Source organism: Helianthus annuus, chromosome 10 (genome assembly GCF_002127325.2).
Source record: "Helianthus annuus cultivar XRQ/B chromosome 10, HanXRQr2.0-SUNRISE, whole genome shotgun sequence".
NCBI lineage: Eukaryota > Viridiplantae > Streptophyta > Magnoliopsida > Asterales > Asteraceae > Helianthus > Helianthus annuus.
Genome location: NC_035442.2, coordinates 23,770,208 through 23,784,534, shown reverse-complemented (window position 1 = coordinate 23,784,534; position 14,327 = coordinate 23,770,208). Strand labels below are relative to the sequence as shown.

The 14,327-nt window shown below is 39.7% G+C and overlaps 2 non-coding genes across 2 annotated transcripts; one reads left to right on the top strand and one right to left on the bottom strand.

The window, feature by feature from the left end:
* Positions 1–1,587: 1,587 nt before the first annotated feature.
* Positions 1,588–1,694, bottom strand: LOC118483481. The gene has a single exon (XR_004870770.1). It is a non-coding gene; the product is annotated as a small nucleolar RNA R71 (small nucleolar RNA).
* Positions 1,695–13,588: 11,894 nt separating this feature from the next.
* On the top strand, positions 13,589–13,695 carry LOC118483465. The gene has a single exon (XR_004870754.1). It is a non-coding gene; the product is annotated as a small nucleolar RNA R71 (small nucleolar RNA).
* Positions 13,696–14,327: the final 632 nt, after the last annotated feature.

Here is a 14,327-nt window from a genome sequence, read left to right as displayed (position 1 = left end):
TTTAGTAGGATCTCCTTCAATGCCCATAGGTATTGGATGGCGGGGATCCAAACTCTTTGACCCCCTCATAATTTAACTACTATTAATACTATAACCCGGCTATTTAGGACTGTATCCCTGCTGACTCAGACTACTTAGCCGAGGGTAACGTCACCGCCAAAAGCGGGGCCTACCACAATTTGCATTAATAACTTAATTCATTATCTTTCAATAATCCGACCCTTTAGCATTGTATCCTTGCTGACTCAAACTACTGGGTTGAGGGTAACGTCGCCTTCAAAAGAGGGGCCTACTACAATAACTAAGATAATCTCTTAAACAAGTGCAAAAGTGCGAAAATAATCAAAGGTTATACTAATACACGTGTCGGATCCAAGTGATTCATCTTGTCTATCTGTTTTTATTTTATTTTATTTTTCAGCATTTAGTTAGTTTTTACTTTTCTTAGTTTAAAACATTTTCTAACCTTTTTGATTTGATTAGACGTTGAGGATAAACCGGTATTAAAAGCTCTTGTGTCCTTGGACGACCTCGGTATCTTACCAACACTATACTACGTCCACGATGGGTGCACTTGCCCATATGTGTGTTTAGTGTTAGTGAATATCGTGTTTTATAAATTTAAAACTTGGCTAAAAGTGTAAAAAGGGCTTAAATATATATCTAAAAACATATATACACTGACACACATCAAGTTTTTGGCGCCGCTGCCGGGGACACAAGGATTTTAAAAAAGTTAGGAATCAACGGCCTAATCATATTTTTATTTTTCTTTAATTTTTTTAGGATTTTTTTTAGATTTTTCAGCTTCTGCAGAGCTCAGCACGGGGCCGTGCCTGGTCGGACACGGGCCGTGCTCAGCAACGTTACTGGCAGTTTTTGTTTTTCAAGTTACAGAAGGCTGACCACGGGGCCGTGTCGGTGCAACACGGGGCCGTGTCCAACTTCCAGTAACTGGGATCTGAAAAACAATCACTGTAATTCCGACCACGGGGCCGTGTTCGCTGAACACGGGGCCGTGGTGAACCATCTGACCGACATTCTTTTCTGTTTTTATTACAGGACTTGGAACCCGACGCCAACCTCGCGTAGTGTATGAGCTCCAGTTCCAATAAAGACATAAAGGAACCATTAGAAGAACCCGAACGCTTTCTCAGAAAAAGGTTAAAAGCCAAAAACCAAGAGAAGGTTTCGGGTGATCCACCCCCAATGGCGGACCAACGTACCCTTATGGATTATCTACGGCCCACCGTAGGTAATCTAGGCGCCGCTATCAATGCCCCGAATGTCGAAGCCAATAACTTCGAACTTCGACCGCACTTGATACAAATGCTCCAAAACTCCGCAACCTTTCACGGGCTTGCGGACGAGGATCCCCATCTACATATAACTAATTTATTAGAAATATGTGATACCTTTCGGATCAATGGAGCATCAAATGACGCCATCCGCCTCCGTATGTTTCCATTCTCACTGAAAGACCGAGCGAAAGCTTGGCTCAACACCCTCCCAGCTGGATCGGTAAACACCTGGGATGAACTAGCCCAAAAGTTTCTATATAAGTATTTCCCTCCTTATAAAACTGCTAAATTAATGGCTGAAATTAATACATACTCACAAGAGGATGGGGAATCCTTATATGAAACTTGGGAAAGGTTCAAGGAACTATTACGCAAGTGTCCCCATCACGGCCTCGCAATATGGCAACAAGTATCCACTTTCTACAATGGATTGTTGCCACATACTAGGCACACACTTGATTCTAGCTCCGGGGGACTTTTAGGTAATCGACGCCCACACGAAATATATAATCAGATTGAGGAAATTGCTCAAACCAATTTTCAATGGCACACCCCCCGGGGAAATAAGTCTATCGCCCCGGGCGCCCATAAGGTCGACGAAAACACCTCTTTACAAGCCCAAATCGAGGCCCTTTCTTCAAAAATAAAAAAATTAGAAATGACAAAAACAGTCTCGGTTATGGCTTGTGAAGGGTGTGGTGGGTCACATGAAAATTGGAGTTGCATGAAAGAAACGGATGATCAACAAGAAATGGTAAACTACATTGATAATAGACCTAGGCCGTCGGGTCCTCCAACGGGAACTTACAACCAAGGATGGCGAAACCACCCAAACCTTGGTTGGAGGGAAACCGGCAATAGTAGTAACCAACAAACGCAACGAACAAACTTTCAGCAATCAAGAAATGAGTCACAAAATTTCACTCAACAACAAGGTGGACGAGAAAGGCTCGAAGATACTATATCTCGCCTCGTCTCTGACACTGATAAGAAAAACTCGGAAAGATTCCTACAATTAGAATCAAATTTTAGGAATCAACAAGCTAGCATTCAAAACATAGAAAAACAAATAAATCAACTAGCTCAAAATTTTTCCGAGAGACCGCAAGGCGCATTACCTAGCAATACCGAAACTAACCCAAAGGCGCAAGTTCACCTCATCACACTACGAAACCGCACCGTAGGGCCTGCAGAAGTACCTCCAGCAACAGAAGAAACAACGCCAACACATCTGCAGGAAAAGGAACCTCCCCCATCAACAAAGCCTACCAAGGCTCCTCGAGTTCCGTACCCCGGTAGGTTAATTCGTCAAAAGACCAATGAGCAGTTCGCAAAATTCGAAAGTCTGTTAAAACAATTGCATGTCAATATTCCTTTTATCGAAGTCCTAACCCAAATGCCCAAATACTCTAAATTTATGAGGGACTTCCTTACACATAAAAAGAAAATTGAAAATTTGCAATTAGTTAACTTAGGCGAAGAATGCTCTGCCCTCGTACTCAATAAACTACCCCAAAAGAAAATCGATCCCGGAAGTTTCACGATTCCATGCTCAATAGGGGAATCACCCGTTCGCAATGCCCTAGCCGACTTAGGGGCTAGCATTAACCTCATGCCCTCATCAATGTTCAAAAGGCTTGGCTTGGGAACCACGAGCCCTACAAAAATAAGCATACAACTCGCGGATCGATCAGTCAAGTTCCCGCAGGGTGTCATCGAAGATGTCTTGGTAAGGGTAAGCAGATTCGTTTATCCAGTTGACTTTGTCATACTCGACATGGAGGAAGACACCGAAGTCCCCCTTATTCCAGGGAGGCCCTTCCTTGCCACAGCACAAGCAGTGGTAGACATGAATGACGGGACACTCACTTTGAGGTATGGGGACGATGAGGTGAAGTTCGGAGTTGGGAAGAGAATAGAGGACGACGATCCGGTCAACTACATGAAGGTTATTGATTCAAGTTTGGATGCCGCTCTCCGACGGTGTAATTTGGGAGGCAAGGCACTCCACTCAGAAGATATATAGCCGGGAATCGGGTCTAGCCAAGGACCCTTATAAACGTGGCGCACCACGGAGGCATTCCGCGGATCTATCCTTATGTTTAGTTTAATCTTTTAGTTTTTTCAGAATAAAACACACTCATGGTGGTAATGGATGAAAAAGGGAACGAGAAAAATGGAACCATGCACGAAGAACAGAACAACCCGACAAAAATCTCCATAACAGAAGGCTCAACACGGGCCGTGCCCAACCAACACGGCCCCGTGCTGAGCCCCCTGCAGAAAAATCACCCAGTTCAGGTAACTGGACACGGGCCGTGTTCAGCGGACACGCCCCCGTGTCCAGGCTTCTGTTTCAATTCTGTAATTTTTGTTACTGGCACTTGACCACGGGGCCGTGCCCGGTCACCACGGGGCCGTGTCCAGGATGCCAGTAACATAAATCTTTGCTTTTTAACACACTTTTATACATTCTAATCAACCAAAAACTTTATTTTTGGACACATTGAGGACAATGTGTAATTTAAGTGTGGGGGGATGCTAAAACCTTGAAATTTTGCAAAATCCTAAACACAAGCCTTACACAAAACTCTATTGGAACCGCTAAACACCCCAAATTTTTTTTTCAAAAACATTTTCACATTTTTTTATTTACTTGTTTTAGTTTAAGTTGGGAATAACAAGTTCTAAAAAGGTTATATTTTTACAAGTTTACAACCGATAGCGTCGTGATAAAAAGAACTAACATAAGAAAATTATGAAACGGTATAACAAGTCTAGTTAAAAATTCGATTATATATGCTTGGTCACATTAAATACCCATTCCCACAAAAGTGAGTTTTGAGCCTTTATTGAGCATAAAAAAAATACACATATTTAGATTAAATGCTCATTTTTCGTTTCTTGTGTGAATAGCCGCTCGGTTTTTACAGATCTAGAACTTGCCACGACGATACATTCCCGGCCCTTACCAACTTAAACCCAAGTAAGTAAATGATGGAGGCATTAGGACTAACTATTTTTCTTTCAAAACCATTATTTTTCATTTTTTTTTACCTACCCAAAAATCCCCCTAGAAAACCCCTTTGAGCCTAAACCTTTCATTTCATTACCCAAAAAAAAAAAAACAAAAAACCCTTTTTACCCACCAAAAACCTTTTTCATTTTTTTTTCACCTTTTATTTTAGTAACAAGCTCGGTTTTTCGTCAACTTGCCCTTTCATGTGACATCAAAAAAAAAAAATATATATATATATATATATATATATATATATATGAAGTCAAAAACAAACAAAAGCTACAAAAGCTTATTTGGAGAAATACTTCAAAAATAATAAGTCACTAAAAACAAGGTATTTTACGAAAACCGACACTTGCTACGATTTTCGCCCTTTTTACTAACCACTAACCAACCACCCACCTTTAAACCCAAGCCTTCACCCCAAAAGTCCTCTTGATATTTACAAAGGTAAAAAGTTAAAAAGGAGGAGGATTGATTGCTTGGCAAGCCTATGGAAGACGTAAGTTCCGTGCCGCTCTCGAGTGATTCACTAAAATATACACCTTCGGCCGAGTGTTGAGTGATCTCCCGTGAGGTATGTGAACTTGTATATAAATGGAATTTTATAAGGCACGTTATGCCCGATTAAGTAATTTGTCTTATGAAACGTTCAAAAATAAATCATGACGAATAGGACTGTAAATAAATAAAAATAAAACCTATAAAAACCTTGGATTCCCGACACTCTAGGACAAGCTAAAAAACTTCTCTTCTACCTATTCCATTTGGGAGTGTAAGCCACATTTAAAGAGTTTTGCTTGAGGACAAGCAAAAGTTCAAGTGTGGGGGTATTTGATGTGTGTAAAATGCAACATATAAAACACATCAATTAAGGCATAAAACTAACCCTTTTTAAGTACTAATGTTGGAAAAAGAGTGTTTTTGTCTTCCTTTTGTATTTTCAGGATGAAATGAGCTCAAAATCACAAAAGAAGCAAAAAGACTACTAATTCTACCAAAAATACAAGAAAAGGAACAAAAGTGGACTGTCTGGACCCTCAACGGCACCTCCCAAGGCAAAGAGAAAGAAACAGAGTCTGAACACGCCCCGTGTCCAGCGAACACGGGGGCGTGCCCAGGAAGCAGCAGAAAAGACAAACCAGTAGAAGCTTCCATTGCTCACCACGGGGCCGTGTCCAGCGAGCACGGGGGCGTGGTGAAAGTACAGCAGGCGCATTAATTGTAATTCGCAATTACAATTAATGAAGAGAGAGAATGTCAGACGGGCACGGGGCCGTGTCCAGCGGACACGGGGCCGTGTCCAGCGTTCTGTTCAGCCTATAAATAGAGGAGCTTGGTTTCATTCTCTCTCATCCCTTGGCACACCACCTCTCTCACACTTCATCCACCACCCACCACCACCATAACACCATCATCCACCACCATCATCCATTGTCCATCATAGAGTGTGTGAGTCGTCTCGGGATCCAAGATTGATTGTAAGAGTTCTTGACAATCAAGGCCATGTTTGCCTAAGTCTCTTACATCACTTGGTGAAGACAAGTGTTTAGTATAATACTTTTTATTTTTAATCTTTTGCACTTTTTATTTGGTTTTGTATTAATGACTTTAATAACTAGTTACTTATGTTGAAGGTGATCTTTCCTTATCGTTTGTCCGTGGTGTCTTGGCATTATTTTACTGTCTATATAAAATAAAGGATTTTCACCATTCATATCTCCACGGTCTATATGGAGGTATGTTGGCTACCTGGTCGGGGGTTAAGGGAACGGTTTGGTAAAGGTCTTGCCCTTGTTCAGCGTTTAGAGGTCCTGCTTGGGACCTGGGTCAAATTTAGTAGGATCTCCTTCAATGCCCATAGGTATTGGATGGCGGGGATCCAAACTCTTTGACCCCCTCATAAGTTAACTACTATTAATACTATAACCCGGCTATTTAGGACTGTATCCCTGCTGACTCAGACTACTTAGCCGAGGGTAACGTCACCGCCAAAAGCGGGGCCTACCACAATTTGCATTAATAACTTAATTCATTATCTTTCAATAATCCGACCCTTTAGGATTGTATCCTTGCTGACTCAAACTACTGGGTTGAGGGTAACGTCGCCTTCAAAAGAGGGGCCTACTACAATAACTAAGATAATCTCTTAAACAAGTGCAAAAGTGCGAAAATAATCAAAGGTTATACTAATACACGTGTCGGATCCAAGTGATTCATCTTGTCTATCTGTTTTTATTTTATTTTATTTTTCAGCATTTAGTTAGTTTTTACTTTTCTTAGTTTAAAACATTTTCTAACCTTTTTGATTTGATTAGACGTTGAGGATAAACCGGTATTAAAAGCTCTTGTGTCCTTGGACGACCTCGGTATCTTACCAACACTATACTACGTCCACGATGGGTGCACTTGCCCATATGTGTGTTTAGTGTTAGTGAATATCGTGTTTTATAAATTTAAAACTTGGCTAAAAGTGTAAAAAGGGCTTAAATATATATCTAAAAACATATATACACTGACACGCATCACTTTCAGTGTGAAAGACTCTTCTGAAAAGAAAACTCATGGATCAAGCAGCACAAGATTTTCATCATTCGATCCAAACATTTCTGCAACAAAGAACGGAAGAAAACTTCAATGCAATATTGTATTAAATCTTGAAAGTGATCAGGATTATTCTGAAGAAGTAGCTAAAAATCAAATGTCTTTGTTGGGAATGGTGTTGGAATCCAATAGTAGTTTTGTGGCCAGAAAGATCGGTAATCCAATGCTCACGAAAGAAGATTACGATCAAATCGATGCTGAGGAAATGGAATTGATGGACATTAAATGGTGCATGGCTAGTGTGTTGAGACGAGCTAAGAAGTTTAAACAAATTACGGGAAGAGATGATTTCCGTGATGCAAATGTTTCAACTTTAGGCTTTGATAAATCTAAAGTTACATGTTTTCATTGCAGGGAAAAAGGGTATTTCAAGAGGGAGTGCAAAAATCGTGAAGCTAGTGGAGCCCAGAATCCTTTTGGAAACAACGATTATCACAAAAAGGCGATTTATAATCAAATCACACCACCAGCACCGCATCAGGCACAAACTGCACACGGGAGAGATGTGATTGAAGGATCAAAAAGAGCATGTTTAGTTAATCAGGGCAAATATGATAACTTTAGCTGGGATAAGTATCTTCCAACAAACAGCAAAGTGTGTTTGGCAGAACAAGATGATGAAAAGTTGGATGAAGGTTTCTGTTGGGACAATTTTTGCTCAGAGCAAGAACTCATGGCCAAAGAGATGTCCAAAAACACTTCAAATGTTAACGCTTTTATTGCAACTGCCTACGATTTAAAATGTGCCAAAAAGTGCAGAAAAGTAATGGAAGCTACTGAAGCAAGACGAAGAAAGCTTGAAGAAGAGGAAGAAGAGGAAGAGAGATTAAAATCTGAAGCTGAAGCCGAGAAAAAGAGAAGAGCTGAATTTTTACGATCAAACAGAATAGTCAAGGATGTTCCTGAATTTGAAGTCAAAGTTGATGTAGAACATGTCAAAGTTCCTGAAAAGTGCATGAACTGTGATTCTTTAATCAAGCAGAACAATGAATTGCTGCATAACATAAACAGATTGAAAGAATCCTATGATACAATGAACAGAGAAATCAACAAGTATACTGATTCAAACGGTGAACAAGTTGTGGCAATGAATACACTGAAGAGAGCGTATCTGAGGCAGCTTGATGATGTTAATTTTCACATAAAGAAGTGTGCTGAACTGGAATTAAAGTTGGAAACACAAAGAATCGAGACTGAGAGAGTCAACAAGTTATTAGAAAGTTACTCATGTTCTACTTTTGTTGTTGACAAGATTTATCCGGTTGTGGAGAATTTGAAGACTTTTGAAGAAGTAAAGACTTCAGAAGAAGAGAAATCTGTGATAGAAGACGAAGATAAAATGAAGATTTCTGGTAAGAAACCAAGTGTGGTCTACAATAGATGTCCGCCCCCGGTCGAAAATGGATATTCACCTCGAAATCCAAATTCCGAAAGAGTCAAAAGGCAATAAACTTACAATGGGAGTCTGGGCCGTCGGATAACTTGCCAAAAAATATTGATGTCACGTACACGTCATCAGACACTGATCATGAGTCAAAGTTGATAAAAAGTGTGGTCGATCAGGTGTTAGATAAAAATGACTGTGAGGAGTTAAAACCAGAGTTCAAATCCAAGTCAAAGTCTGAGTTCGATGCGTTAAAGTCAACAGTCAAGAAGGACAAACGAGTTTATGACAAACAATTTTTGCTATCAAAATCTAATTTGAATGATGAATCATTCAAAGTGGCATATACTTTGAAAGATTCTGACAAATTATATTCTGATGAAGCTTTTCCAATAAGAGGTGTTAAACCAGAAATGATCAAAAACGTTTTCAAATTAACAGAAATTAATATTTCTGAAATAAAAGATTTAAATCTTACTGAAAAACCTAAACAATACACTTCAAGAGATCAACAAAGAATTAACAAGAAAATGGGTTACAATTGTGGTTATAGTTTCCAAAAGAAACCAAACCATAATTGTAATTTCAAAAAGAAAGGATTAGGTTTTGTTCCATCGAAAAATTATAAAAATGAAAAAGTTTATAAACCAAAAACTGTGTTTGTTTCAGGGAAAACATCAGAGGCTAAGAACGAACAAATGTTCAGAAAGCAGACGGATCAAGAATTCCTTGCCAAGAAGCAAGAAGAGCTGAAGAAGAACGATGTTCAAAAAAAGATTGAAAAGAGAACATGTTTTCAGTGTAAAACTGTTGGTCATATTGCTAGGGATTTTCCGAAGATGTTCAAACCAAAACAGGAAGTTTCTGATAAATTGAAAGAGAAAGTTGTGGATAACACTGAACTGAAAACCCAAAAGTTTACTGGCTTTGAAAATTCGACCTTTGAGAAGAGAGAATGTTCAAAGAGTGTTTTTAAAAGAAAAGAAAATGTAATAAATCAAAAGTGGGTTGTGAAAGGTTCAGGTAACAATTTTGGTGATGAATCTGATTCCACAAAATCAGAGGAGCCACGTGTTGAGAAAAACGTTGAAAGATTAGTTCCAACTATGAACGATGAAAATTTTTCACCATTGCGTGCTGAAAATTTTATGAAGAAAGTTGGAAAAATTGAAATTTCAAATCAATTTTATTCTGACAAGAAGAAATTTGATGTTGAAAAGACTTTCAACGGAAATGTGAAACGCATCTTTGGACAAATGGTCAATGGTAAGGCCAAAAGTCTCAAAGATTTTTATGCTTCTAAAAGACGTGTTCACAAGTCCGTTAAAAGCAAAGATGAAGAAGATGAGGATGATACACCCAAGGAAGGTCAGGCTTGGGTGGATATATTTTTCAAAGAATAAAAACCTGCCTTGCCAGAGATCCCAAGTTGGTATTCGTGGATCATGAATCAGCATCTTTCTTAATCTGTATTTGAGAAGTTTTGCAGGACTTGCCGGAACTCCCAGGTTTGTAAGCGTGGAGTAGGAATCGGCACCTTGAGAATACAACCAACAGATGGTAATTGGTTGAAAAACAGGTTTGAGGTGTAGGTTTGTGATTTTTACAAGTGGTTCAGAAATTGGTTAAGGTTGACTCTACAAGTGGTTAATCAAGGTCATTCGATTGAACTTGAATTAACTATCATTCAAAAGATTGGTAAAACAAAGTGATGATTTGATCCCCAAACTTTACAAGTGGTAAAATCAACAAAACTTATTTTCCGGAAAAACCATTCTGATTAAAATAAACTTAAGTGTTTTGAAATCATTATGGGAAAATAGTTTGTTATGAGGGGGAGTTCTGATTGTTTATGCCAAGCGGGTGGAGAATTGAGGGAATTCGATATCAGTTGTCATGTTCTGTATAGTTTGTTTTCAATTTCTTTAAATGTTTTTGAATTTTAGGGGGAGTAAGAGATTTTCAGAAAATCCAAAAACATCAGAAAATTTGAAAAAGCCAAAAACATGATAAAACTGAAAAATGAGTTTTTTGTTGCATAAAAGAGGAAATGATAGTACATCAGTGGACTATCACAGCATGCTAAAGAAATGTAAAGATAAAATGTGATAAACAATCTCACTGCAGATATGTCGGTAGGTTTTTACACATTTAGTAGACTGTAACGAGATATAAACCTAAATACAAACTTGCTTGTTCTGTGGGTTAACAACTTCTTGGACATATAGGTAACCCATGAAATCTTGTTTGAAAGGTCCCGTCTTCTGAGATACTAGGTCTTTATGCTCAGTGATATCTGGGGTATTATCCCGGGACTTCTGTTGTATGGAAGTACTGACCTAGTCTTCGGATAATGCTTTTCGCAAAAGCTTTGAAATATAAGCTCGCCCTCAGCAAGTTGATGAAACAATAAAATTGATAGTCGCTGTTGTTGTAATAAAAAGATCCTCTAAAGGGGACACACCGAAAAGTCGAAGCCGTCATCTCTCTGCGTATACGGAAGTATCGACCTGAGCTCTCACGGCCCTCGCACATAACCCCTTTACAGATATCATATGTGGTATACTCACCTGTAAGACTGAATATTGGGATCTGGATACGGGAGTATATTCAAGTAGTGGGACACTCGAAAAAGTTTAAGTAATTAAGACACTAATTGCGTATCTCGAAACAGTTGAACTTTGTGTGAAAATTTAAGAGGACAAACATACTGACAATCTAGGTGAATTGTTTAGAACTTAAAATGTAATCAAGCTTAACGGTGTTAGTGATTTGTCTCAAAAACTGATATGATCCTCTTGCACGAACTCACAAAAAATTTTGTCTGTAAATATTCAGTTTCTGCATTTACTTTCTTTCAGAAAATCCCAAAAAAAAGAGTTTAGTGTGTTTTAGCATAAATTTTTGTAAAATTCAAAAAGATTTTCGACAAACTGATGTTGAGAAGCTGATTTTCGAAATTCCAAGTGCTAAACATGACGAACAGGTTTGGGAAAGAGTATGTGAAGTTGTTAAGTTTGCATGATAAGAGCTAGAAAAAGATCTTGAATGAAAAATTATTATTAAAAGCTTTTTACGATAGTTTCTTAAAGTTTAAAGGCTTAATCTTTAAAAGAAACTTATGTGTTGGGTAGAGATTGTGCAGGTAAATGTGTGCCAGGTGACAATCTTGAACCAGATGAGAGCCTGATCACAATCTTAGAGTGAATGAAAGAATTCCAGACTACGATCCCAGCAGATTGAGAGGGGGAGTCTGAAGACACCGAGATAAAGCAGAGAAAGCTAGTGCTGATTCTGGATTTGTTGATGCTGATAAAGTTTAAAGATTTAACACTCGAGAGAGAGGAGTTTGTTGATGATAGAAAGAAAGAATGAGGATTCTTGCAATGACAAATACTTCAGAGGAAGATCGAAGACTGATAAAGACTTAAAGTTGACAATCGAAGACTCGACACTAAGACTCCGTCAACATCCGAGGGGGAGTTTGTTGGTGCATCCATCTGTCGACTACGTCTTACATCGAGTCTTGTAGTGTATAGGTTAGAACAGGGCACGAAAATCAGGAAACATGTGTTAGAACTGATTTCGCTTATGTGTCATAGATAGGATTTCGCTCATGTTTCAAAGCCAGGTTTCGCTTATATGGTAACTGTGAGGTTTCGCTTATATGGTAACTGTGAGGTTTCGCTTATATGTCATGTACATAAGAGCGAAATCATGTTCTCTATAAATAGGGTTGTATGAGCGAAATCACTAGAATAGTTGTAGGTGTTGCCTTCTGGTAAGCCACGAAGTGCTGCCGAAGTGTTGTCAGAGCTTGTAATTGTTTCTGTGATCAATACAACAACAGTTTAAAATGAATCCAGCTGAAATCGCACCAAAGCATTAGTTTCCGCCTCTTTTTTTGGATAGGAATTCTTCTGATCGACTCATTCAGGGCCGAAAACGATCCTACACACCTTGCGGGAATTTGACGGATCGATCAGCAAGTTGTATACTCATTTTTGTAGGACTCGTTTTTCCTAGGCCGAGTCTTTTGAACATTGATGCGGGCATGAGATTAATGCTAGCCCCAAGGTCGGCTAGTGCATTACGAACGGGGGAGTCCCCGATCGAGCAAGGAATTGTGAAGCTTCCGGGATCAATTTTCTTTTGGGGGAGTTTGTTGAGTACGAGAGCAGAGCATTCTTCGCCTAAGTTAACTAATTGCAATGTTTCAATTTTCCTTTTATGAGTGAGGAAGTCCCTCATGAACTTAGAGTATTTAGGCATTTGGGTTAGGACGTCAATGAAAGGAATGTTGACATGCAATTGTTTTAGTAGACTTTCGAATTTTTCGAATTGCTCATTGGTCTTTTGACGGATTAACCCACCGGGTATGGAACTCGAGGAGCCTTGGTAGGCTCTGGTGAGGGAGGAGAACCCTTCTCTTGTTGGGGCGGTGTTGCGGTCTCCTCGGTAGGCGGCGGGCCTTCCGCAGGACCCACGGTACGGTTCCGTAGTGTTATGAGATGAACTTGTGCCTTTGGGTTTGTTTCGGTATTGCTTGGTAAAGCGCCTTGTGGTCTCTCGGAGAAATTTTGGGCTAGTTGACTTATTTGTTTTTCGATGTTTTGAATACTAGCTTGTTGATTTCTAAAATTCGATTCTAATTGTAGAAACCTATCCGAGTTTTTCTTTTCAGTGTCGGAGATGAGGCGAGATATAGTATCTTCAAGCCTCTCTCGTCCACCTTGTTGTTGAGAAAAATTTTGTGACTCATTCCTTGGTTGTTGAAAGTTTGTTCGTTGATTTAGGTTTTGTTGGTTACTACTATTTCCGGGTTCTCTCCAACCAAGGTTAGGGTGGTTACGCCATCCTTGGTTGTAGGTGCCTGTTGGTGGACCCGACGGCCAAGGTCTATTATCAATGTAGTTTACCGACTCTGTTTGATCATCTGTTTCTTTCATACAACTCCAATTTTCATGTGGCCCACCACACCCTTCACAAGCCATAACCGAGACTGTTTTTGTCATTTCTAACTTTTTAATTTTTGAAGAAAGGGGCTCGATTTGGGCTTGTAAAGAAGTGCTTTCATCAACCTTATGGGCGCCCGGGGCAATAGATTTATTGCCTCGGGGAGTGTGCCATTGAAAATTGGTTTGAGCAATTTCCTCAGTCTGATTATATATTTCTTGCGGGCGGCGATTACCTAAAAGTCCCCCGGAGCTAGAGTCAAGTGTTTGTCTAGTATGTGGCAACAATCCATTATAGAAGGTGGATACTTGTTGCCACACTGCAAGACCATGATGAGGACACTTTCGTAATAGCTCCTTGAATCTTTCCCAAGTTTCATATAAGGATTCCCCCTCGTCTTGCGAGTAAGTATTAATTTCAGTCATTAATTTAGCCGTTTTAGCGGGAGGGAAATACTTATATAGAAATTTTTGGGCTAGTTCATCCCAGGTGTTTACCGAACCAACTGGGAGGGTGTTAAGCCAAGCCTTTGCTCGGTCTTTTAGTGAAAAAGGAAACATTCGGAGGCGGATGGCGTCATTTGATGCTCCATTGATCCGAAAGGTATCACATATTTCTAAGAAATTAGTAATATGTAGATGGGGATCCTCATCCGCAAGCCCATGGAAGGTTGCAGAGTTTTGAAGCATCTGTATCAAATGCGGCTGAAGTTCGAAGTTATTGGCTTCAACATTCGGTGCATTGATAGCGGCGCCGAGATTACCTACGGTGGGTCGTAGATAATCCATGAGGGTACGTTGGTCCGCATTGGAAGTGGGTTCCCCGAAACCTTCTCTTGGTTTTTAGCTTTGAGTCTTTTTCTGAGAAAGCGTTCGGGTTCTTCTAGAGGTTCTTTTATATCTTTATTAGAACTGGAGCTCATACACTACGTAGAGGTGGTGTCTGGTTCCAAGTCCTGCAACAAAAACAGAAAAGAATGTTGGTCAGAAGGTTCACCATGGCTCCGTGCTCAGTGAACACGGCCCGTGGTCGGAGTTACAGTGATTGTTTTCCGGATCCCTGT